The following is a 26579-nucleotide window of genomic DNA, read 5'->3' on the forward strand; positions in this document are numbered from 1 at the left end:
CCTTCACAGAGCATACTTACGGCTTAACAGTCCCCCCTGGGATCCCACAGCCCCGGGCATCTGTCCTCCTAACTAACCTGAACCCCCACTGCATTTTGAGCCAACTTCCTCTCTCTTTTTTTCTACTCAGGCAGCCAATAGGGGCACTCCTCCACCCTGAGTCCTGGCATTTCTCCATGGACCATCAAGGTTCAAGCCTACCTTCCCTTTCAGCCTCCTCAACAGCTGCCACTGGGATCTTGCTATGCCCCTGCCTCAGCTCCCTGGTCCTTGCGATCTTTGAAAGAATTCAGACAAGACAGAGTGCTGTGTAGAAGAGGGACATTGCTAGAGGGTAGAGGAACGTATGCTCTCAGTCATGAGCATGGGCTGATCTACATTTTAGGTGGGCTTTACATTATTTCTAAAGCCTCTGTAACAAAGCAGCTTTTCCTGAGGGGCGTTTCACCTTCAGGCGATTGACAGGTCAGTTTGGACTGACTCTCACTGAAGGGGGCAACGATAGATGCTTGTTCTTAATTAGAGAGTACCCTGGTGTGTGGTAAAATCATGAGGTTTTGGGCTTCTGAAGCCACATTTAGATAGTCACTTATTAGAGACCTTCTGGTAAGTTCAGGATATCACTACTTCTCCCTGTTTCAAGAGAAAGACTAGGGTCTCATTCTTTGGATCAGCAATTCAAACCGTGCAGTAGCAGCCCAGGGAACTGTGCTCACAGCTCAGCCAGAGAGCCAAGGCTTACAGACAACAGGGAGGAGCCCCGGGAAAGCCAGGGCTGCTGGGAGTAGGTATGAGCCTGAAGCTTCTCCTCACTGGGTTTGGAGTCACACTGAAGAATGGGGGGCAGCTTCAATGTCCAGCACGAAGCACAAGTGACCCTCCACCACCCAGAAATGTGGAGGTGTGCTTGGACACATCGAAAGACATCTGCCACTCGCCCATCTTCCAAGGATGCTAGACATCTCTTTGACACACTCAACCCCTTTAAGGGAAGAGACTTGCTGTGTCTAACACTCCTCACAAAGCCACAGTGAACTTCTAGGGCACCCAAGTCCAAGCCCCAAACTCACTTTATGCTGAGGCGAGCACAACTGAGTTATCCTCGAAAGGACTCCTGATCCAGGCCTGTCAGAGAAGCTGCATGCCTTTGCTGAGCTGGGGGGAAACCTTCCTGTCAGGAGTGAAGTCCGCCTAGCTGTGCTCTGCCCCACCCCCACCCCCACCCCGCCCCACACCCACCTTCCTCCTGTATCGTTTTCTTCCCCACACCCCCTCTCTAACTCTGTTTCTGTGCTGTTCTGTCTGGCCCTGCCCTTGCTAGCTCTTCCACACTCTCATCCTCTCCTGGAAGAGCCCAGTTACAAGTAGTCTAGCCTTCTGCCCCACCCCCTCAGGAGAATTCAGAGATTAGCTCAGGCTGTATGTCCTCTTTGCACCCCATCCATCTTACAAGTTAATCCGTTCAATATCACTTTTTAAATGATTATGTTCATTATAATAATTATTAATTATGGCACTGTGCAAAACGGGTAAGCGAAGAGGAAGACTCTCTGCAGCTGCACATTTCCTGTCCCTTCCCCTTCTCGGCACATTCTCTGTTTCTATGCCTTCTCTTCCTCTCCCTCCCGTCCTCTATCCTGCTCCTCTTGCCTCTCTTTTTTGGAGTTCACTTCCTCCTCTCCAGGGCCAGTGCACCCCTGCACCTTGCTCTGCACCCTAGCCGTGCCCTTTCCCTCCCCAGAATCCTTACTGGGAAGGGCTGGTTCTCCAGGGTCTTTGTGGCATACCAACTCCACAGTTTCCTGGAGTGCACCTCGGGAGGGTGCCCTGCACAGGAGACCTACCTGGGCTGCCTGCACCTCAGTAGGTATGCACCCAACTAGGTATCCAGATAGCAAGAGACTGGGTCTTTCGTACGGCTGTGTCCAGCTGAACCAATGTTGGACCACAGAGACACATCCACATGACACATGTGCCTCCCTGTGGGTAAGTGGTACAGGTGCACTGAACAAGTGAGCCATCAGGAGAGCAGAGATCAACTGAGGCATGCCCTTTGCCCTTGGTGTTAGCATCTGGAGCAACAACGGGGACTCTCTAGTTCACTACCCCCACAGGGAAAGGTACATGTGGCACACCTCTTCAGAGCCCAGAGAGCCATCACCCTGTCTTTTCTTCCCTAGCAACTAGCCGCTGATAGCCCCCAAACCACGGAGCCTCTGATGCACGAGCTTTGTGATTCTAAGCCTACAGCGGTTCCAGAGAGAAGACTCCACTACCTACCACGTGCCTTAGAAATTCCGCTTTAATCTGGGGCCTCAGTTTCTTGCTATGTCACGTGTGTTGGGGCTGGTGAAGGAGGAGGATGTGCTGGGCGGTCCAACAAGCGCTTCCAGGTACCGTTCTCCTGGACAGTCTTGGAATGTTCAGTGAAAGTCTGTTGTGTGTGCGTACACCCAGCGCGGGTTGCCGTGGATGCCTGGCTAAAGTGCAGGACCCTAGCTGGCTCCTGAGTGGGCGCGATCCTCCCATCGCCACCCCCATCCGCAGCCCCGGGCCAGCGTGGTCGGGTTTTCCTCCGGCAGACCGCAGGCTGGCGGCTGTGTGCAAGGCGCTCTCCGCCCGAGAGGCGGCAGCACCGGCTCAACTTGGCCGCGGGCATCGCAGTGCACAGGGGCTGCCGTGTCACTGCGCCGCGAATCGAGCCGGTACTCCAAGTTCCCGGAGCTTGTGGCCCTGTCGGGCTGCAGATCCAGCCAATTTACGTAGCACCAACGCTGTCAGACCACGGATTCCCCGGGTGTGGATCCATGCTGAAGCCTGTGCCGGGGTCCGGGGTCCGGAACTGCTGCAGCTCCGAAGGCGGCCACTGGGGGCTGCAGTGCCAGAGAGCCCGGCAGGGACAGAGCGCTCTGCCGCCGGGTCCTGGGGCGCCTTGGGTCTCTAAGGCTGTCTGCACCGCTGGCCGCAGCTGCCTGCACAGCCCCCGCAGCATCCTCTCCGTGTGTGTGATCACTCTGTGTGTGTGTGTGTGTGTGTGTGTGTGTGTGTGTGTGTGTGTGTGAGAGAGAGAGAGAGAGAGAGAGAGAGAGAGAGAGAGAGAGAGAGAGAGAGAGAGAGAGAGAGCGCGAGCTTGTGAGCGCGCACGCGTGGGGGGCAGTGTGCATGCGGGGAGTGCGGGGGAGTGTGTTTGTGTGTGTGCGTGTGGATGTGAGTGCCTGGTTCCCTCCCTCTGATACACACACACACACACACACACACACACACACACACACACACACACAGGCTCGCCTGAACTTGAAGACATCTCACAATCCAAGAGGCTGCAGGCTCCTGGGGATGCCCTGGTTTCTTCATTCAGGAAAATCCTAACCTCACCTTCCTAGAAGGGATTATCTTTTCTTTCCTTTTTTCCCCTTATTATTATTGTTTTAATCTGGAAGAGAAGAGCACAAGTTGTACTCCCCCTCCCGCCTCTTCTTGCTAAATGCCATGGATATAACTGAATAAGCTGCTCAGGGCTCTCCCCGCGTGGATGGTCCGAAGCCACCATCTGCCTGCCTTCGCTGGATCGCTGGAGTGGAGAGCTTAGTGTGAGCCTATCTTCAGCCAGGAAGGATGCGTGGCCGAGCCAGGGAGCCCGGGCGCCCTGCGGAGCCGGCCTCGGAGCCTCCCAGCCGCGGGTAGATGCCGCCTTGCCCAGGTGAGTGGCTGTCACTGCTGCGTCTTGGCGATGCTGGATTGTCCGCGGGAGATGGGCGCAGGGATGTGCGCACACCGGGAAACAGGGGAACTTTGCCTCTTTCCTGCCTCACTTGAGGACTTCCTCCATCCTGGGTACTGGTGTGGACGATTTCTCTTTTTCAACCATTCTCCTTTCTGGTGTTTTGATAATGTGTGTGTGGCGAGGGGGTGAAACTGATGGGAAGCGGGGAGAGCGGGTCTGGGTGAGGCTTGGAAGTCAGAGAAAGAGACCCCAGCCGCCTACAAAGGCAACCCTTGAATGCAGAACTTTGCCGCCAGACCACTCTGTTGCATCTCAGCACATACCAAGCCAGGCTAGGATGTTGCTGGGTTCTGGGCGAAGGCTCTGGGGTCTTCCAGCTCTTAGTGCCTGGCCGGGGTAGGGTGGAGATAAGCGAAGGGTTGATGCAGTGCCACGGAGGGGAGGGAGATATGGTTGCCGTTTGAGCAGGCAGCCAGGACAGGAGCAGGGACCCTACCTTGGCTTCAGACAGATCTTACCAAGATAAGGAGCACTGTGTGTGCCCGCAAGGCTTGGGGCAATAGAATGCCATGATGAAGCAATATGTAAGCTAGCATTAGCCATGCCCAGGTTGGTAGGTCTCTGTCTCCTACCCAGCCCTGCCCGGCTTCTAACGCTGGCCTGAACAAGGAGTATTGAGAATGCCAGACAGTTCCCGGGAGGAGAGCAGTGCCTTGCTCCCTGTCTTCCCCGCGGAGAGAGCACAAAAGAGAAGCGTTGGGTTCCAGATAACCAGAGCTGGAGAGAGAGAGAGAGAGGAGAGAGAGAGAGAGAGAGAGAGAGAGAGAGAGAGAGAGAGAGAGAGAGAATATATCAGAGCCTGCAGAGGAACTGAGCACGACTCATGCCAAGTGCATTCAGAAACAGCTGCAGACAGACAGACAGACACCTGCAGAGAGAGGGCCTGTTAGTCGGTCCTCCAAGCTGGAGTTATAAGCATTACTATAGATGTTAACTCTCTATCATGGTTAAATCAGTGCACCTGTGTGTGTGTGTGTGTGTGTGTGTGTGTGTGTGTGTGTGTGTGTGTGTGTTTGTATGTCTGGGGCTTTAGAGATCTGATCCCCAAGGCTGGGGTAGGAACCGAGTTAGGGAAGAAAGTACCTCCAGGCTATGGAGTTCCAGGCTCCAGCACAGAGGCTTTAAGTGTGCTCTTGCACTTGGGTGGGGGCCTGATGGGAACTGGGCCCTTGTGCATCAGGGAGAGTGGCGAGATGGAGCAAAGAAACTGGGGTTCTGTGTCATGTCCTGGGTTCAGAGGCAGTTTTAAAGCCATGCAGCTGGGGTGGGGGTGCGGGTGGGGGTGGGACCTGCTAGGGGAGCCCATCAGAAGCTCAAAAGGGAGAAAGTCAGGCAATGAAGACCTGGGGTTGAAGTGTCTAGCCTCCCTGATCCAGCGCCGCTCCTGCCCTCCTGCTGACTGGTGCATCCTTTCTCTCTGCCTTGGGCAGGGGGTTAGAGTTCTGTAGCCATTCTCTCTCCTCCAGGCCTCCTCCCATGCTCTGCTGCGAACCCCCTTTCCTAGCCTTCCTGCTAGGGCTAATTCCTGCCCTGGAAGGAAGGTAATTCCTTATCTTCTTGCCCTCACCCTGGGAAACACAATCAGCAAACAGCGTTTCTGGTGCAGTCTCTGGTGATACTCAGGAGGACAGCTGCCAGTGACAGCTCCGGCCGGCCGGGTACAGGACAGGGTCTGTCGCGGTTGGAAGGAGGCTGGGATCCTATGTCTGTCTTTGAAGTGCAGGCTTTTTCCTAAGGCCTAGAAATGTGAGCAGCTGGAGAGGGTGAGCAGGGAGCATTGAAAGGCCAGGCTGTGTGGGATGAGAGGATGCAGGGAGGGAATACGGGATGCAGATGGGAGGTGGGGATGCTCTAAGACCCCGTGGCCCTGATTTGGCTCAAGAGAGAGCCTTTTTCTTATACTCCCTCCTGCTTCAAAGTAAAATCAAGAGCTCAGGGCTTCTGGCTTCCAACGGCCAGCCTGAAGGGTGGAGCAAGTCTGTTCTTTTTAATCTTGCTTTCCTTGTTGTTTGGGGGGTGGGGGCATGTAGAAACTTCCAAGCTCCCAGCCTGGGGGTGGGGTATCTACTCAGGGACAATTGAGAATAGATATTGGAAGTAGAATTCTTCCAAAAAGTCCCCTGGCCTGAGGCTTGGATGAGCACAGTGACTGATCCTAGAGGAGTCACACTCTGATGGGAGAGGCTACCAGACAAGGGCAGAGAAATGGAGCAAAGAAGCACACGCGTGCACACACACACACACACACACACACACACAGAGAGAGAGAGAGAGAGAGAGAGAGAGAGAGAGAGAGAGAGAGAGAGAGAGAGAGAGAGAGAGAGAATGAGCTGGACTCTGAGCAGAGGCTTTTGTGGATTTCTTTGAAGGCAGCAGAGGTAGACTTTTGTCACATACTGGGATACAAATGAAATTTGGATAGGCTGGGTTCAAATTCTGACTCTGCCATATTTTTATTAGTCACTTGAGACCCATGGTCTCACCCCATGAAGTGAAATAATCATGTGAATCAGGCAAATGTGTGCTGACCCATGTTTTTCTGGCAGGCTCCACATCCTTTCTCAGATTCCAGGGACTACTGCCTCCATGGGGGAAAGAGGAGACAGGCAGAGGCCTTCAGAGACTTGGGAGGTGGAAGGATGGTACCTCTGCTTCCCTCCCCCATCAGGAAGCTCTCCAGAAAACTTTAGGGATGGATTTAAGGACATCAGTTTCCCCTCTGGGGCCGTGGGACATGCTTCTCTCTCTCTCCTTGTGTGCTTTGGGGTCTTCTGGTCACGGGCATTTGCTTGGGAAGCCAGACTTTATGGTTTATTAGTTCCATTGCTCACCCTTCACTGCCTGAGGTGCTAGTGTGAAACACACAGCCCCTCCCCCCCCCCAGCGCCTGCTGTCTCCTCCTGACTCTGCCTCCCGCTCCAACTTGTCCATCCTGTAGCACAAGTGTTCGCCAACACATATCACTTTTTCCCCCTTTGAGACAGTCTCGTTATGTAGCCCAGGTTAGCTTCGAACATAGGATCCTTGTGCTTTGCCTTCCAAGTGCTGGCGTCCCAGGTGGTAACTTTAGGGCACTCATTCTAAAGCTCAGTCCTGCCCTGGCCATGAATGGGACTCACATGGCTTGAAACAGACACTGGACAGTGAGGACAGCACCCCCTTCACCCTCAACATCCACCCCCAATCCCTCCACCCCCCACCCCCCAAGCTGTCGGCAGAATGCCTGGTGGTGGTGGGGGGCAGTGAGGTGAGTGCCATCTTTCAGAGGTCCTTCCTCTGTCTCGTGTGTAACATAACCCACACTTGTCCTCCAAGGCCTGCTTTCTGATGGTAGGACTCAATCCAAAAGTTGACTCCTATGTCAGCAAAAGGCCAACAGTCAGACCCAAGGCTGGGGCCTTAAAGGTGGGTTTCTGTGAATCCCAGGTTCTTGCAGGCCTACCCTTCCCATCAAGCATCAGGCCTGGCGGTGGCCACTGGGCCTTCCGGAGACAGAAAAGTCAAAGTTGCTGAGGAAAGCCATCTGGTCCAGGTTGCTCACAGGATCTAGAGAAGATAGCTGGGAAGGGACACACATCAGCATGTACATCAGACGGCAGTCACTAAAGATGGACACAGGGGTGGTAGAGGGTGTGGCCCTCCGGCCTCGGCTTCTTTATCCTCCTTCATTGTTACTCCTGGAAGGACTCTTGGCTGAAACTTTCCTAGTCATTTGTCCCATGAGATTTAAATCCTGCAGATGTACAGTTTCTCCTCCTACCCTGGGCTCACACTGCTGTTTTGTAGATGGAACAAGGAGGGACTTTTATCTATTTCTTGTTTGTTACCTCTCCACTAAGAAGTCATTTCCCCTCTTGGGGGCGATATTGTCCCCACTGAGCCTGTATGTCTTAGGGCTCACAGACAGAAGCAGAAGCTGTGGGTTCGTAGATCCAGGGGCAGGAAGAGCCAGGAGGTGGTAGGGGACAGATTCCTGATACCCGGGGACCCAAACCCGAGCTAAGGATGGAGTCACTGAGAGCTTCTCAGCCATCACAAGCTCGCCCGTCCCCAGTTTTCTGAGTAAGAGTCTCAGATGGAGATGGGAGGTGGGCCAGGTGTGCCCTAGAACACAGGGCCAGCTTTTGATCAGTCGGAGGATGAGTTCAGAAGCCAAAGGTCAGCAATAAGAACATCCCAGTCACCTGGTTTGTTACAACGCTGAGGCCCGAAGGGCAGGGTGGAGCATCCTGAGCTGCTCCAGCTGTGCTCTGTGGCCTTCCCCATCTCCTGGCCTGGTAGAGGGAGACTGAGCAGAAGAAGGTGTGAGAGACCTGCAGAGGAGACACAAGGCTGTACCCTGGCTTCTGAGCCACAGAAAGCCAGGAGATCACTCACTTGGATAGAGCTGGGTCCTGCCATTTGGAATATCCCCACAAGCCAAGGGCATTGGGAAACTAACCAACATGAGGACATAGGTGGTAAACTGAGTCAGAGAATGAGGAGCAAGCCTGTGTATCTATAACTCACCCCTCTGTGTATTGTCTGCAGTAGGTGGGGCTTGCTAATGGCTGTCCGGTATTCACAATAACAGCCAGAAGCAGGAGGGCTCAGTACATTACTATTTGGTATCTTATAGCCGTTCATGTCCCGCACACTGGAGCTGGACCCAAGGCACAACGGCAGGAGTAGAGAACTGAGCATCCCTCTGAATCCCTCTTCCTCCCCCCCAGACCTTACCTTCCTCTCTCTTTTCCTCTTCCCAGAGGGCCAGCCTCTCCTTCCTGCCTTAGATTATATCTCTAATAGAAGTTCTAATAAGAGCAATGGTGTATCTCAGTTGGTAGAGAGCTTGCCCAGCATTCGTGAAGCCTCAGGTTTGATCTCTAGCAGCCAGGAAGCAAGTTTGGTTGCATACTGCTGCCATCTCAGCAACTCAGAAGTGGAGACAGAAGGATCAGAAGTTCAAAGTCATTGTCAGCCAGGTACTGAGGTCAAGGCCAGCCTGAGCTACATGACACCTAGGCATGCACTCTCTCCTTGGTCTCTCTCCTGTTGTCTGGGACTCATTTCTCATTCTCATTCTCCAGAGCCCACAGTGTTCTTTCCAGATACCCCTCCATATGTAGTCACTGCTAAGGGACTCACTCTGTCCTGGAACTCTCTCTGTTGACCAGGCTGGCCTTGAATTCAGAGATCTGCCTGCCTCTGCCTCCCCCATGCTGGGATTAAAAGCATGTGCCACTACACTCAACCTGCTCAATGATCTTTTGATTTACAAGCCCATGAACTACTGCTTCAGAGCAAAGGTACCTCTGTTGACCCATCTCAGCCCCAGAGTGATGGAGCTGGGAACCTGTGACCTCTTTCTCATCCTCTTCTGCCAGACAGCATTGGTCAGATGCTTCTCTTGGCTTGGTGCACTACTCTGACAGAGTTCCCCTTAGAGGACCAGAACCTGGGGCTGCAGCTGAAGAAGGGTATCTCTTTCCTTGTTGACTCAAGTACATTAATGCGCACAGCCACACACTCACATTTAAATATGCCCACCTAAAGGTGTAGACTCTCACATCTACGTGCCCAGGTGCACACAGAAACACTCCCATGTTGGACCATGCATACACAAGCACATACTCCCACACACTCACCTATACACACACCTGCACACATAGGTATACTGTTCCATTCCAACCCTCTAAGAGAACCACCACTACACAAAGAACACCTTTGTGGTTCCCACAGCCCCAAATCACACAGCAGAATGGGTGACGCTGACCACACTCTGCACTGATGAGGGAACTGGATGGGGTGGGAGCAGGTTAAGCAGGCTGCAGGATCCATGCAGACACATGGATTTCCCCTGCCACTGCAGAGTGCCACGGCACTTCCTCCTCTGGGAACCTACCCAGAGAAACAGGAAGCTTATAGTCTATTCCTGGGCAAATGGTAGGAAACTGGGGGCCAGCGAGATCTCACCCGGTGGTGGATCTGGCCCTGGAGGTCTCCTCCTTGTGCTTTAGGACACGTTTCCTCCCAGACTGCTTGGTGGCCATTCTTCCCTCTTGGCTTTTGGTCTGCACCCCATCTGACTAAGGTGGAGAGAGAGAGGACTGTTCCCTGTCTCAGGGTGGGGCAGCCTTCCCGTTGTCAAGCCTTTGCACCTCAGCAGCGCTTATTTCTTATGTTTTCATGGTCTCAGCCCATATGGCTTCTTTCTTTTTCTTCTTTTTGTTTTTGGCTTTGTTTTTGAGACAGAATCTTACTCTTGAGCCCAGGCTAACCTGAAATTCACTATGTAACCCAGGCAATCCTTGAACTCAGGGAAATCCTTCTGCCTCAGCCCCCTCTCCAAAGTGCTGGAATTACAAATGTGAGCCACAGTGCCCCCCTTGAGAACATGAGTCTCTTCTTTCCTGCACCAAGTGAGCAAGACATCTCTTGCTTACTCTGAGGTGGCCCCTCCACCGCTTCAAGATTTAAGACTGCAGGTAGCTTGAATGTTTGAGGTATGTCTGTCCAGCCCAATCTCTTTTGTCCATAGTCACCATAATCTGATGTCACTTGTCCTCCCCTGTTCCGATGAGTTTCCTCAGTGCTTACTGAATGTCTGCCATGTGCCACCCAGCAGGCCAGATGTTGCAAAGACAGTCGTCTCCAGCTTGTGCTGCCTTTCCTTAGCCTCAGTGTCCACCTCAGTGGCTCAGCTTGTTTCCAGGAGCCCAATTATTTCTATGGATGTTAGGCATTGGGGTAACTGTTAATAGAGAGCCTCAACTCTGATTGGTTTCTGATATGCTTCTTCGTGTGTGTGTGTGTGTGTGTGTGTGTGTGTGTGTGTGTGTGTGTGAGCATTTTCAAGATTCAGCCCAAGTCACTTATGATTAACTGCATGAGATAAAGCTAATAATGATAATGGTGAGTTTGATAATGATGGCGTGCTGGTGGTGATGATGGTAAGAAGGTAATAGTGCTGACAACAATGTTTTGGTTGTGATGGTGATGAAGGTGGTACGGAGATGATAATGGTGATGATGTTGATTGGGCGATGGGATGCTGATGTTGACAGAGTAGAGGCTGTGGTGGTGATGGTGGTGATGGGGTGGAGGTAATGAGGATGAGGGGGAGGATGATGGTGATAGGATGATAAAGACGGAGTAGTGGTGATGTCGATGATAGAGTGAAGGTGACGGTGGTGTTGAAGGCTGCAAGGATGTTGATGATGGTGGTGGCGGTGGAGTGGAGGTGACAGTCATGATGATGATGATGGAATGATGAAGATGATGATATGGAGTAGAGGTGGTAGTAGTGAAGAAAATGATGAAGTGATGATCTAGTGATGCTGATGCGGATAATAGAGTGATGATGATGCAGTAGATGCGGTGGCGTTGGCGATGATAATGATGATTGAATGGAGGTGGTGGTGATGATTATGACAGTCTGTGACAGTGATGCAGATGATGTGCTGGGTATAAAGGCAACTTAAGAAACAAACCCTCAAGCCGCTTTCCCAGATGCCCCCCTGCCTTACTGTAAGCTGACACCGTACCATCTTACCCAAGGAGACATCAGTGAGATAAAGAGATTGGGGACATGCTCTTAATTTAGGGACAGCTGACCCTAAAGGAGCCATTTAATCTTCCTTGTGGCCTGAGAACTTGCATCATCTGGATTGGACTGAGAAGTGAGGGGAGAGACCCTGGAATAAACCCAGGATCCTCTGTCCAGAGTCACAGCTTCTAAGCACATGACAAATGTGGGCCATCTGGAGGACAGTGCCCAGTCTGTAGAGAGAGAAGACTCTGGATGTGAGATTCCTGGCAGGGGACTGTACCTGTAGCCAGAGTGGTTGCAAGGGGCCAGCCAGGTCCCTTATGCTTGAGAAGTCTTCATCTGGTAAGACAAGGCAAGTTCCTTGTCCTTAGAAGGTCTAGACTATGGTGAGGATGGTGTAGATGAACATGGCATGTTGTTAAGGATCTGGACATTAAAATTACTGACATGTATCTTAAGGCATGTGTGGATGTGTGTATCTAGGCCCCTATTGCTCGGGCTTCTGCAGGGTTCTGTTTTCCTGGTTATGTAAATTTTAGTAGATTACTATCCATGCCTTGGTTTCTTCATTTATGAAAGGGAAATAATACTTGTGTCTACTTCTTAGGTTCCAGAAGTAAATGAGTTACTATACAGAAAATGTTTGGATCAATGTCTGGCACTATGGGACTTTGTGAGCTAGCCATGACAGAAGTTGTAGATACATTACTTTTCTGAAGTGTGGAGAGGGGCCACTGTGTGCCCACTTACAGAATATTCTATCACAGAGACCACCCCTTAAAGTGTACATTACTGTGGGGGAATTTATGGTATTTTCTGTGTTGATTACATCTGTCAGTTCCTCCAAGCCTACTGGGCAGGAGGCCGCACACACTGTAATGACTGTGTAGCCATCTGCATGAGGGAAAATCAAGATGAGGAAGTTATGGAGGGACTCCTCTCCACTGAGGCCGTTCATTACACTGCACGAGTACAGTGTGTTCGGTGGAGGGGCGGTGGGTTAGAGCAGAGGGCGTGGGGTGAGGATGACAGACGGGTTCACACTGGCCCCAGTGTGGGAGGAAGCACACCCCACATTCCTGGCTCTAGTTGCATGTCTGAACAAGTCTGTACAGTGTGGTGGAGGAACTGCAGACAGGCTGTATCTACAGAGCATAGCGTGTCGAAGGGCTGGGCATTAATAGCGGGTCTGACCGTGTGTGGAGCCTTTGGGAGCTTTGCTCCAGCATAGGGGTTTGATAATGGTCTCTATGCCCCGAGAGTGCAATTGTGGACTGTGGGGCAAGGAGATTATGTGGGTGCTGAATAGAGACATGTCGGGGAGCCTGAGTGGATATGTGAGGCCTTTGGTTGGGCCTCCTTGTTGTGTAGAGGGTAGACCAGAAAGACCTGTATTCTGAGTGGTAACACCTCCAGTGCCCTCCCCAGGGCTGACCCTGTTGATGGTCAAAAAGAACTCCCGAGCTCTTGAGGTGAAGGAATTGGGAAGGTATTAAGAATAAGAAAATGGAGTTGGGTCTTTCACCCCCCAGACAAAGGCTGGAGACCCCTTGTGGGAGAGGAGTGTGCTGGGTAATTTTTGTCAATTTGACAGGAGCAAGAGTCATCTGGTGAGAGGGGATCTCACTTGAGGCATTGCCTCCATTAGATTGGCCTTTGGGGCGTACGTGTGGGACATGGTCTTGATTAATGGTTGACGTGGGAGGGCTCAGCCACTGTGGGCGGTGCCACCTCTGGGCAAGTACCGACTGCATTGTGTAAGGAAACGAACTGAGTAAGCCTGGAAAGGAAACCAGCAACAGCACTCCTCCATGTCTCTGCAGCGGTCCCTCCTTCCAGTTCCCGCTTTGAGTCACTGTCCTCACGTCTCTTCGTGATGAGCTGTCCCAGAAGTGTAAGATGAAACAAACCCTCTCCCCCCACCACATTGCTTTTGGTTGTGTTATCATAGCTGCAGAAAACGCACTAGAATAGGACATCCGTGACCTGGAGTTTAAAGAACTGTAGGAGTAGGGAAGGGCCAGGGAGAAATCATGAGATCAGTGTCCAGGGTGGGACTTGGGGTAGTGGTGAGTGTGGGTGTGACCACCTGGGGAGAACAGGAGCCTGGGACGTGGAGATCTGAGTGGGGTATCAGAAGAAGTCTGAGAGGAGAGATGTGGCTGTGGCCACTCCCTCAACAGTACACAGTCAGGCCATGGGACTGAAGCCCAGCCCAGGCTCCCTCTCCCATGGAAGAAGTCCAGGCCCTGAGCCCGTTTGGAGACTCCCTGACAAGCCCATCTATAACCTCAGCCACTGAGTAGAGTGTGTCGATCAGAAGACCCACTTCCCTGGAATAACACCCAGGTGGGGAGAGCCGTGGCTCCCATGTTACAGCAGGATGGCCGGGACATCTGTGGTGGCCCAGGTTTTGGGGAGGTGAGTTATCTCAGACCAGGCCACCCTGCTGCTCTGTCACTCGGCAGTCAGGCTAGTATTTACGGTATATTGGTTTTTTAAATTGCAGTACCACATCGATCCCCCTTTTCGGTGCAGGCCTCATTCTCTGTGCCCTGTCTCAGCCTTCCTCTGCACGGCTGGGTCTTTCTCTGTCTTGGCTCTCAATCCGGCTTTTAATGCGGGGCGTTCTCTCCATTATGTCCTGTTACCTATGGTACGTGTCTATACTGCTGTTTATTAGCGTACACATTACATCCTCTCCTGTTCCAGTGTGCAGCCCCTTTACGTGCTAAAGCTGTACCTGTGGCTTTGCTAATCTCCTCTGGACCCCACGGCAGGGAGGAAGTATGGCGTTGTCTCCACTTAAATGTGAAGAAATAGGCACTCAGAGAAGCTAATGGAGTGACCAGGTCATGCTTGGATTATAGTATGTCATAATAGTGGCTTCTGGTCATCAGAGCTCTGTGTGAGCCCAGCACTTCAATACAAGCTAGCCCTCCCCTCTCTCTCTCTCTCTCTCTCTCTCTCTCTCTCTCTCTCTCCCTCCCTCCCTCCCTCCTCCCTCTCTCTCCCTCTCTCCTCTTCTCCCCCCTTGTATGTGCATGTGTGTGCATGCATGCGTGTGTGCGTGTGTGTGTGCGTGCGTGCGTGCGTGTGTGTGTGTGTGCGCGCGTGCGCGTGCAGGCCAAAGGAAGCTCTCAAGTATCATTCACTTTTCAGCCACTTTGCTTTGTCACTACTGCCTCCTGCTTGCCTGGAGCTCGCCAAGCAGGCAGGACTGGTTGGCCAGCAAGTTCCAGGAGTCCACCTGCCTCTGCCTCCCTGGTGCTGTGATACAAGAGTCCCACCATGCTTGTTCGGTTCTGTGGTAGGTGTGGAACCCAGGCCCTCATGCTTGCAGGACACCCGCTTTACTGACTGGGCCTGCTCCCCAACCCTAACGCCACACTCTCAATGACTCTATGGGATGGGTCCTGTCAGCTTGGTTCACTGATGAGGATGGGCAGTTAAGCAGTTTAAGGTCACACAGTGAGTAAGATGGCAGGGCTCGGATTCGGCCCCAAGAACCTGTTTCTGCACACACACTTCAGCCACTGCTGTCCCAGGCTGTGGTTCTAAGATAGGCTAGGGACATCAGGGCCTCGGTCACTTGGATTTCAGGACTGGAAGAATGTGACTACAGCTTCTTGGAAGGTTGGGCTCAGACCTCAGCAGTCCCGTCTAAGAGCTGTGGTCATGTGCATCTCTCTCACTCAGCCTGTTTCCTTTTGTGAACTGGTTAACTCCAGTCCTAAATTCCGAGAACTGCCCTGACTCCTGAATGAGTGGAGAGTCACAGCAGGCTACAGGCCCTGGAGTGCACGTGGGACACCATCATTTCCTCACCCTTCCCTTTGCAAGAGACATGACTGGTGCGCAGATGTGGAAACTGAGTCCCGAGTGTTGCAAGAACTGTCACAGTCTGTTGGACTTGGGGATACCCGGAAGCAAGACTTGCAGCTTTAAAAATAGGAGGGACAGGTCGGGGAGGGGGTCACCAGGTGACGTAACAAGCATGCAGCTGAGCCAAGACTTGAACCCTGTGTTCGTTATCATTCTCATGGCTGAGACCAAAGAACACCTGTCAGCAAGCAACCTGGGGGATAAAGCGGCTGTGGTGGCTTACAGTCCATCATGGCAGGGAAGGCATGGTGGCAGGAAGGTGAGGCAGCTGAGTTCATTGCTTCCACAGTCAGGAAGCAGAGAGGTGAATGTTGGCACTCCGCTCACTTCTTTATATTCACTCTGGGACCCCAGCCCATGGAATGGTGCCACTTTTATTGTAGATGGGTTTTATTATTTATTTGTGGTGGGTTTTCTCACCCCAATGAACTCCTCTAGAAAACTACTCACAGACATTCCCAATGCTGTCTCCTTGGTGTTTCCAGATCTTTCCAGATGGCCATCAGCAGTAACCATAGTAAGTCCCCTTGTGTCAAAGGCTAACTACTGTGCTCTGGGCACCTGTGGGGACATTGCCTCTCTTGGTGCTTGTGTGTGGAGCCCTGGTAAGCTTTGGAGATGTTACTGTATCTTGGTCTCACAATAGCTGTGAATTAGGCAATCTTATCCAAATGGTAAGAACAAAGGAACTGAACACGAAGAGGTGAGGTCACAGGCTGGAGTCACTCCGCAGTGGCTGCGGTGAGCTTGGAGTCCCTGAGTCCTGACACATTCTCCAGACCCCTCTCCCATAGCTCCCCCCTCCAGTGTGTACACTGCCTCAGCCTTCACTCCAGTGTTGAGTAGTCAGGACACACGGGGGCTTTAGCCATTGAGGGACGAGAAGAGGATCAAAGGTCAGAAGGATCAAAGGTCAGAGGATCAAAGGTCAGAAGGGTCCTGTGCTTTTGCTAATGTCACACAGCTTGCAAGTAACTGAGAAGCAGGGGACCCGGTCTCCTCCGGGTTCTCGTCTGGGCTTCTGTTCCCGTTGCCTTCTATGATAACCAGGCCAGGCCCCCAGTCTGTGGAAGGCCCCAGTCTTCCCAGGCCAGATACACAGAGGGCAAGGCAGATGGGCAAGGCGGGGACCTTGGCTCCTGCATTTCATTTGATGGAGTTGTCACTGTCTGATCGTTCCCCAGCAGGGAGAGGAGGCATGCCAGCCCTCCTGCTGGCTGCACATCTGCTGATGGTAGAAATCCAGTGGGCCCCAAAGCAGGTTCTCGGTGGACGTGGCTCCCTCCTACCCCAGCTGGGGCTGAGCAGGACTGGCTGCATTTTCCTGGTCAGGCAGCAAAGCCTGTCAATGTCAGGCTTGCTTCTAGGACAGCTGAATAAAAGAGTTAAGAAGGACAATGGCAAGAGTCTATAAATTCTGAATGATGTTCAGAAGAGAGGCCTGGGCCCCAGGACCCATAAAACCCACACGGCCTCCCAGTCAGGGTGATTAATGGACCTGTCTCCTGCCATCCAGCCTCCCCCTTGGAAGAGAACGTTCTCTTTTCAACTTCTAAACAGTTTCAGAATCCTTAACATGACTTGGTGGTCTTGGGGTCATTCATAGGGATGGACCACCCCGCCCCCTGCCACTGAACAGGTTGGGAAACTAAGGCACAGAGTGGGTCTGTGATTTGGATAATGGTCCTGGTTCCTTGGCTTTCCAGAAAGCTCTCACCAATGTACCTATTGAGTAAGCACTTATCATGTGCTGGGCCCTGTTCTGAACACATTACCCTGGGGTCTCATTTGGTCCTCTTGGTCCCCCGTGAGACACGGATTTGTGACCCTCCTGGTTGTTAGGGTACATGGTGAGGAAATTGGCAAGGAAGGGTGTAGGGAGCCTCTCAAGGTCACGCAGCTGAGCCAGGCTTTGACCCTGTGATGTTAGCAAACCGTGTGAGCAGGAATTAGGATATATGAAACACAAGCCCTATACAGAAGGCTCAGAGGACGTGGTGTTTCTGATCTGGAGACAGCGTAGGAGCCAGAGGACTGTGGAGACCCCTAGGTGATGCTATGTTCTAGATGTGACAGAATTGGTACAACCTGTGAAATCACAAGACCCAAGTAAGACCACGCTAGTTAACATGCCAACATAGATGGGGAAATTTCACAAGACCCACCCCAAACGAAGAGCTGTAGGCAGTTAGTGGCTGTTAAAGGAGGAAAATCAGATTTCTCTAGGGATAAAGCCCCCCGATAGGCTTCCCATTCTAAATGTATATGCAGCCCTAAACACATGTCCATATGGATACATATATATCACAAAAATAATAATAGAAGAAATATATATATATATATATATATATATAAAATAATAATAGAAGTGGTCATGAGTTCAAGATGGGACCGAAGACACAGGAGAAGTTGGAGGGGTGGAAGTGATGTAAATACAGTACTAACATATGAAACGCTCAAAAATTATAATTTAAATTTTAAAAATGTGTCAGCAGAATGCCCCATGACAGGGAAGGGGAGCTGCTGCCTTAGCGGGCGGGGCTGTAGCCTGCCTCTTCCCAGTAGACAGTGGGTCACCCCATCTGGCTCTCCGTGGCCTGCAGCTTCAGCACTTCCAAAGAAAGGCAGGCGTCCAGGGGCAAGCAGGGCAGGTAGCATCTTCAAGAAGCACCACAGAAAGAAATCAGGGCAGGAGTCTAGCACCAGGAAGCTCAACTCTGCTCAGACTCCAACTGGCATGTGACTGGTCTCCTCCTTAGAACCTCCTTCCTGGCTTCTGCCTTCCTCTGATGTGGCTTGGTTGGGGGGTGGGGAGGGGGGCAGCACATGGCTTCCAGGCCATCTAGTATACTGCATATTTCAAGTCTGTAGTACTGGCCCCTGACTCTAAACTCCCTGTTAGAGGCAGGATGAATACAGTGGCCACACTGCCCACTAGGCACTGGGGCTGCTAGACACACACACTGAAGTGCAGGAATCCCGGAACGCTGCTGTTTCTGGTGGATTGGACCATAGCCCTCTCTATCCCTGCTACCATGTTAGGTGGGGTTTGGCTGTCCTTCAGAGGGGAGTATGGAGTGGGGGCTCAGCCATCAGGGAGAAGCAAAGGGGCTCTACTGAGGGTGCAATGGTCTTTGCATGGTGTGTGAAGTCCCAGATCTAAAGAGGAAGAGGTCCTTCGGTTCAGCATCCCTCCATCTCACTCGCATGTGGTTGGGAGATGTTAACTGAGTTCCTGGCATTGCTCCTTGCTGGGAACAGAGGCCACTTCTACTGGTCTCTGCCCTCAAGGTGCTCTAGGGCTGATGGGAAGGTGGAGAGACGGATAGGTCATCATCTGTCGTGCATGATGGTGGGGTTGCAGACACGCACTGAGAAGCCTGGAAGGCTTTCAGGAGGAGGTGATTCAATCCTGGCTTCCTAGGTCACTGTACTAACCTCCTGAGTGACTCTGCCTCCCATCTCTGTCCCTCTAATTCCTGAATAGGCACTGCGTGCCTTGTTGCAGGTCCCATGCAGCACTTGGACAGGACAAACACTCTGTCTGCCAGGTGATGGCTCTCCTGCTTCTTCACCTGCTCTGTGCCCTCACTCCTCCTCCACCGAGGGCTTGCTGCTTCCTAGAATACATCTTGCATCATGCCCCTTCTGATCTCTGGGCTTTTGTGCTCCCTGGGCCCTTTGCCTGGAATTCCATTTCTCTGCTTGGCTTCCTTCTTCTTTCCCATCCTTAGGTGCCGGTTTAGATGCCAATGCCCATCTAAAGTTGGTTTGCCGGTACTCTCAGGCCAGCTTGCAATAGCACTTTGCACATTGACCATCAGCCCCCCTGTTAATTGTGTCTCTGCGGCCTGGGAGCCATGCAAGGGGGAAGGACCAGGGGAGCACAGAGTATCCAGGTACAAACTGTGATTCAGTCTATGTAAACGCAAACCCAGACTCCGTGTGGCTCTCTGTGTTTCTCATTTCCTCATGGGCATGGTCGGGAGGATCCTAGTCCCTCCCACAGAGCTGTGGTTTGGGTTGAATGAGTTAATGTATGGAAAGCACTTAAAACAGTGTCTGGTATATGGCAGGTTCTCAACAAACATTAGCTATCGTTATTATTTTTATATCCAGTGCTTAGAATAGTGCCCGACTCAATAAATATTTGATGATTGGTTGAGACACCTGGGGCTGAATCTCGAAAGGAGCTGAATAAGGTTGGTAAGAGGCAGAGCAGTGGCTGTGCTTGCTGGAATCACCTACTGGCTTTAAAAATCACTGGGCCCTGAGTTCTGTCCCCAGAGAGTCTAACTTCATCAGACCGGGTGTTGCTTGGCTGTTGAAGTTTTAGAACCTCCTGCGGCTTCAGATGCTAGCATTGAGAACTACAGAGGAAGGTCAGCAGGGGTCCATGTCCCAAGCAGAGAGTGCATCCTGGCAGCTTTTCTGGGAAAAGGGGGAGCTGGATGGAGGGAGGGTGAAAAGTGAGGTTGGGGTGAATGGCCAAGTAACAGGCTGAGTGAAAGTTTATGTCAGACAGTGGGACTCACAGCATTGTCCACAAATGGCAGGACAGTTCCCTTCTGGCAACTCAACCTTGCTAGCCTCAACTCAAAATCCTTCTGTTACTCACAGGCATCTCTGCTGAGCTCTTTGGCATGACATGTAGGGCCTTCCTGGGGCAGACACTAGGGGTCAGGGTGCAAAGGATGTTCCATGCAGTGACAGCAATTCCAGACTAGGCTGGTACAGGGGGCGTAGAATCAGTCCCGGCCACCACTGTTCCTAGAAACAACCAAATTCAAAGTATGACACTCTGGGCTGATGGAAACCCATCTCAGGCCGCAGACACTGGAAGGCCATACTCTTTGGGCTCCAAGGCAAACTCCCAAGTGAAAGTAGGTGAATTTTGGATCTCCAATCCCTGATCCTGAGTAGTCAACCCCAAAGACCCTTCTAGCCTGCTTTCTTTCCTGACTTCACCATGCTCTCCTGACCCTGGGATAGGAGAAGCTTCTGTAGGTCCACTTTTCTCTGGCTCCAAACTGGTACAGTTTGCAGCTTACATGACATCTGGAGACAGCTGCTTCAGTATCAGTTTATATATTTTCCCAGTCTCTGTCAGCTAGTCCTGGATGTTGCTCGCACTTGCTGAACCCCAGTTCCTGGTTACCAAGTATATGTACCAGAGCTGCTCTGGCTGGTAGAGTGGCTTTTATCAAAGTGGCCCCTGGCTTCCTTGCTGTAGCATGCTGTCTGCCAGTCCTTGGAGGTAGCCCGCTATGGTTTCAATAGGAAACACTTCCCATGGGCTCATGGGTTTGAACCCTTAGCCCTCAGCAGATGGTGCTGCTTTGAGAAGTTGTGGACCCTTTCTGAGGTGGGGTCTAGCAGCTTTGAGGTTCAAAATCCCACCCCATTTCCTGTCCTGGATCTTCTTCCTGATCTGCCCAGATGTGAGCAAACAGCTGCACACTCTCCTGCTGGCAGCCTCTAGGCACCCTCCCTGGGGTGCCTTCCCCATGGTGAGGACTGTATCCCCTCAAACTCTGAGTCACATTGCTTCTCTCTTAGTAGTTTCTTATCAAATATTAGATCACAGTGATGATATAAATAACTAAAACATCCCGTGGAGGGGATGTTCAACCTGGCCCTGCTGCTTGCTTGCTGGGTGACTTTGGGCACCATTTGACCTCCCTGTGCCTTAGTTCCTGCCATGGTTAGCTTTAATTGTCAGCTCAATGGAAGATTGTTCTGTTGGGTTGATGCGCGGGGATTGTCTTACCCGAAGCGGGAAGGTCCAGCCCACTGTGAGTGTCACCATTCCCTAGCCAGGGGTCCTGGCTGGTGTCACAGTGGAGAAATAGAGCTGCGCACAGGCAAACAAGTGAGAGAGAGCAAATGCATCGGTCTCCGCTCTCCACTGTGAGTGTCTAACTGCTTAAAGCTCCTCAGCGTTCTGGGATGGGCTGTAACCTGGAATCGCATGCTGAAATAGATCTCTTTCTCCTCTAAGAGTCTCTTTGTCAGGGTGTTTTTTTTAATCACAGCAGCAGAGATGGAAATAGGGCAGTTTCCTTGTCTGTGGGAGGAGAGGTAGAAGCTCAGAAGCACTTGGCCCCCACACTTGCAGGGTATGGCGCTGCTGTGGATAAGTGCTGAGCCTCCTGGCACAGAAAGGCTGCAAGACCCATGGCCACAGGCCAACTCTCATTTCCCAGGCAGATTCCCAGAGAGGAGATTCATGGAGCAGAATCACAATCCTTGTGTCCTCACCTGACTGTGGGAGGGTGTGTGGACTGTTTTCCTAAGAGACCTAGGCCAACCTGGGCCAAGACCCAGACCATGGCCAGGGTTCAGATTTGACTGGCACTGTCATCTGCTCACAGTTCCCTGAGGTGGGAGTCTGCAGCCTCTTGATTTTTTTTTTTTTTTTTAGGTTTTCCGAGACAGGGTTTCTCTGTGTAGTTTTGCGCCTTTCCTGGAACTCACTTTGTAGACCAGGCTGGCCTCGAACTCACAGAGATCTGCCTGCCTCTGCCTCCCGAGTGCTGGGATTAAAGGCGTGGGACACCACCGCCCGGCTGCCTCTTGATTTTGTTTGCATTTTTTTGTTTTATGTATGAGGTGTTGTGTAGTCCAGGCTAACATCAACTCAATATACAGCCAAGGATGACCTTGAATCTTTGATCCTCCTGCCTCCACTTCACAAGTGCTGGAGTTACAGGAGGATGCTACCATGCCAAGCTTATGTAGGGCTGGGGATTGAACATGAGGCCTGGTGCATGGTAGACAAGTACTAGGCCAACTGAGCTACAGTCCCCGCGGCTAATGAGCAAAGGACAAAAGACCTATTAAAGAGAGAGGTGACATGGAGGGAAAGGCTGACAGAGGAGAAGGAGACAGTGTTCACAGGTGAGGGACAAGTCTTTAGCAGCTCACACGGCACCCACTCAGGCAGGCCATCTCCTGGCACCTCTGAGAACTGCATCGTTCACAGATCTTCAAGAGGTCAAGTCCTGGGGATGCCTACTGAAGCTGCCTCCCTCCTGCTGCCTCCAAAGCACCTCCTCATGAGTTGGTCATGTCTGCATGCTCATCCTCCAGACCTGCTCAGGTGGGGCTCCCAGAGGATCAAATAAGAAATCTGCACAAAATTCATGTCCTCATACTGTGGTGACTGGGCAGAGGGTGTAAACACACCTCTCTCAGGTCTTTCGTCCTCTCTAGCTTCGTGGCCATGTGTCCCTCATTTCTTCTGGAGCTGGAATTCAGAACAGGAATGAAAGGAAGCTGAGATTCAAGCCAGCTTTGCAAGGACCTTGTAAACAACATAATCCCTTGTACTCTTTAGAGGCTGTATTAAGGGGCTTTCCTCCTGCCCCCTCTTTTAGCCAAAATAGCATCAGGAGGCCCTACCTCCTTGTTGCATCCTGCTAGTAGGTAGCAGGTGGAGACCATCGTGTTGGTTTTCCGCTCAACTTTTGGGGGTGATGGAAGAGCCAAGGGGAGAGTGTCTCTTCTTTTCCTCATAGAGCCAAGGGATCACAGGCAGCTCATAACTCCACTCTTCCCTCTTTCCCAGGAGTCTCAGAGGCAGACCGTGCATCCTGGCTGGTCTAGGAGCTTGTCTTACCCTCTCTGACCTTCTTCCCATATCTCACCTTCAAAATGGGTGGAAATGGGAGTTCCACAAGTCATAGTGTCTGGGACAGTAAATGAGCCTGATGTCCGAGCCCTCCTTCAAACGTATATTTTTTCTCTCTGGGCAGCAACATGACAAACGCCAAGGTGTACTGTTGAGGGGACTCCAGGGGTTGGCCTTGAGCTTCACGCCTTCTGTTAGATCGCTGCGGCAAGCTATGGTACATTCTATTATTTTTAGGCTACATTTTCCTAGCTCTTTTTGTGTGTGCACCTATGTTCATGTGTGTGTGAGAGCACAAATGCATGGGTGTGGGTGTCGGAGGACGGCTGGAGGGAGCTGTTCTTTCCTTCCACACATGGGTTCTGGAATGGAACGCAGGTCAACAGGCCATGCAGCAGGGACCTTTACTCCATGAGTCATGGCTTTTGTGGGAAGAGTGTGGTGTTCCCTCCAACTACAGGTCAAGACTCTGTCTTAGAGTTGAAGAAGCTGCAAACCTTCAGATCAGTCTACTTGAGGCTTCTCTTTGAACACGCCAAAGCTAGACTGTGTATTTCTATCTCAGACAGAGCCTTGACCCAGGTCCGCCTGGTGCCATCAGAAAGCCAGCATGTGGGAGGGTGTGCTTCGGTGACTGAGATGGGATGACACTGTGTGGCACTGACGGTGGAGATGGCTGTCACGGTCATATCTAGGGTGGGGCCCCGGTTATTCGAGAGTGAAGAGGCCTGTGCTGCAGGTTCCTGTAGGTCATAGAGATGGTTGTCCAGGTCATGGAATATAGTGACGCTCTGGTGGTACCGGGGGTAGAGGTGACTACCATGGACTGGTGTATGGTGGTTCTGCCCATTCTGGTGGTGAAGACAACTGCTGTGATCATAGCGTAGGGTGGGGTTGTGTTGCACTGATGGGCAGATGACTGTCACGGTCATGGTGTAGCCTAGGGTACCAACTGTACTGATGGAGGGGTTGGCTGCAGTGCTCATGGTATCTGGTAAGGCTCTGATTGCACTGAGAGTGGAGACAGGCTGGAGGCTGGCTGTCTGCTTGCAGGGAGAAGATGGATGTTGCTATCATGGTATAGGATGGAATTCTGATTGTGTGAGGGTGACCATGGCTGTCCTGGTCATGGTGTAAGGTGGTATTCTGATCATATTGATGATTAGACGGCTAGAATGGCTGTAGTTAGGATAGGGCTCTGATTGCACTGATGGAGGAAATGGCAGTGGGGCCAGCTCCTGATTGCAGCGACGACAGGAACAGCTGTGGGGCAGGGCAGGGTTCTGCTGGCACTGATGGTGGAGGTTGCTGTGTGGTCACGGTGCACGGTGTGTGTCTTTGGAGTAACCAGGTGAGGACGTGAGCTGGCAGGTGGTGTCCATGGTAACCACGGGGACGGTGAGGGCAGGGAAGGCTATGAGGACAAGGCTGGAGATTATGTGGGGATTGTTGCTCCCTGATTTCTATTCTTGTTTCTTGATGTTCTGGGAGATGAGGCAGCTTGTGACATGCTTCCAGGCTCATGGCAGATGCCTTGTGCCCAGAGGGGGAGGCTGCCATGTGGGACTCTGTTGTTTCCACCATAGTCTTTGCTTCGGATTAGCACCAGTTTAGACACAGAGGAGAAGGCTTGAACAAGCAACAGGTGATGCTCAGCCCTACAGAAACCCCCCAAACCATGGATCCCCAAGGGCTTTACATCATGATAAATGACTGTAGATTGACAGGAAGCCTTGGCAGCTCTGGCTTTATGAACTCCCCCCTCCCCATGAGAAGTGAGGACCCTGGAGGGAAACCCCTGAAGAACTTGACATGTGCCCCTACTGCTGTCCTTGTGAATCTGAGAGAGAGAGAGAGAGAGAGAGAGAGAGAGAGAGAGAGAGAGAGAGAGAGAACACCAAACAGAGAGATGAGCCTGAGCCTGGCATACCTCAGTGGGTATTCTGTAGGCATGCAGGGAGGAAGTTGTTATCCAGGTGAGCCCACTTGCCAGCCAAAGGTAACTCCCAGAGGACATGGGTGGGGCCAGAAGACAGATAGTGGGTAGGCGGCATTTCAGCAAAACCTGGAAGCAGATCTTAGTGAGATGTCTCTACGGCTTCCTCCTACACAAATATACACACATACAGGATAGACAGTCTCAAACTCACCTGCTGCTCCTGGAAGGACATGGCCAGGGGCAAGCCCACACCGGGTCTCTTGGATGGAGTGGGTGTGTGTGTGTGCACATGCCTTGGCATGCACAATGGAGACTTTCTACCTGGTCTCTAGGGAAGCCTCTATCTTCAAACAGTGACAGAAATAGGCCTGTGTGTTTTTAGAGGCTCCTCTAGCTGGTTACTATGAGCATGCTGGCAGGACCACAGGCCTTGTGCCTGATGCTTCTCCAGTGCCCATGGGCTCTTCAGGCCTCAAGAGCAGCATTGGAAGCTCCTGTAAGTCTGACCCTGGCTGGGGCCACAGCATGCTGGTAAAAGAGCCCCTCTCCACCCTAGGCGGACCCTGTTTCCACTGTGGCCAGGAATTGGGAATATTCTTTTCACTCCCTTCTTGTCTCCCCCTCTGCTCTCGCCCACCCCTGTCCTGTTCACCTGGCCAATCCTGCAGTCTACTGTCTGCCCAGAGCATCAGCTCCAGGTGCAGACAGATAATATCGGCTGTATGAAACCATGGTGAATGAGAGGTGGATTGGGGCATGGTCTGGGGCTTCAGTGTCTGTCGGTGCTCTTCATCTTTGACTGGGAGCCCTCTGCAAATCCCCGGGATTTACTCAGTTGGTAAAGTGCTTACCTTGCAAACATGAGAATCTGAATTTGATCCCCAAGATCTCACAGAGGAAAAAAGCCAGATGTGCAGATTTGTAATCTAAGAGTGAAGAGGCGGAGACAGGAGGATCCCTGAAGCCAGCCAGCCAGCTAACCTAGCCTAACTAAAGAGAGTTTCCAGGCCTGTTAGAGGCTCTGTGTCAAAAGAGGGTGACAGCGACGGTGGTAGGATGGTACCTGAGGAATGACACTCAAGCTAGTCCTCTGACCTCCACATATACATGCATGCATATGCACAGGCATCTACATACACACATGCACCACACATTCCAGAACACACATACGTAAACATATACATGAGAACTCAAACCATACATACAATACTTACAAATCCCCAAGGCATGTAAATGGAAACAAGAGTCTGTTAGCAGGATCCTTGTTGAGCATAGTGTCTTTGTTCTGGGCTCTACTGTCCTGTCCTTTCAGCGTGCTGCTCATAACCCACTGAATCAATCCCATGACCACTAATGGGTCATAGGCCATGGTATGATAAGCTCTGCTTGGAGATACGGCACAGATGCAGGGCTGGGTGTGGGAGAGCCTGTCTCTTCCAGCTTGGGTCAGGAGGAAACATTTCCTTCCCTGGGCGCGTCTTCAGCTCCATTGACGCAGTGTTACTAATGCAGCCTCTTTGCCTATGGAAGTAAGGCTCTGGCCATCTCTGTCCCCAGTTTCCTTGAAGCTGCTGCTCACGATTTCTGAAAGGCTACCTCTGACCCATCTACCAGGAACGGTGATTCAATCAGTGAAGACTCTGGGCTCAGTCCCGGAAGAGCCCATAGGACTTACAGCTCTGGATCTCTGGAAGGGTTGGCCACAGCAGTGGCTCAGGTGACTGGCTGGAGCATCATCTGTGAGGGTTCAGATGCTGTGAGCTTCTGGGTGCAGAGAATGCCTAGGCTGCTATTCCTTCAACTCAGAG

The sequence above is a fragment of the Peromyscus eremicus genome, chromosome 16_21, assembly GCF_949786415.1.
Source record: "Peromyscus eremicus chromosome 16_21, PerEre_H2_v1, whole genome shotgun sequence".
Classification (NCBI taxonomy): domain Eukaryota; kingdom Metazoa; phylum Chordata; class Mammalia; order Rodentia; family Cricetidae; genus Peromyscus; species Peromyscus eremicus.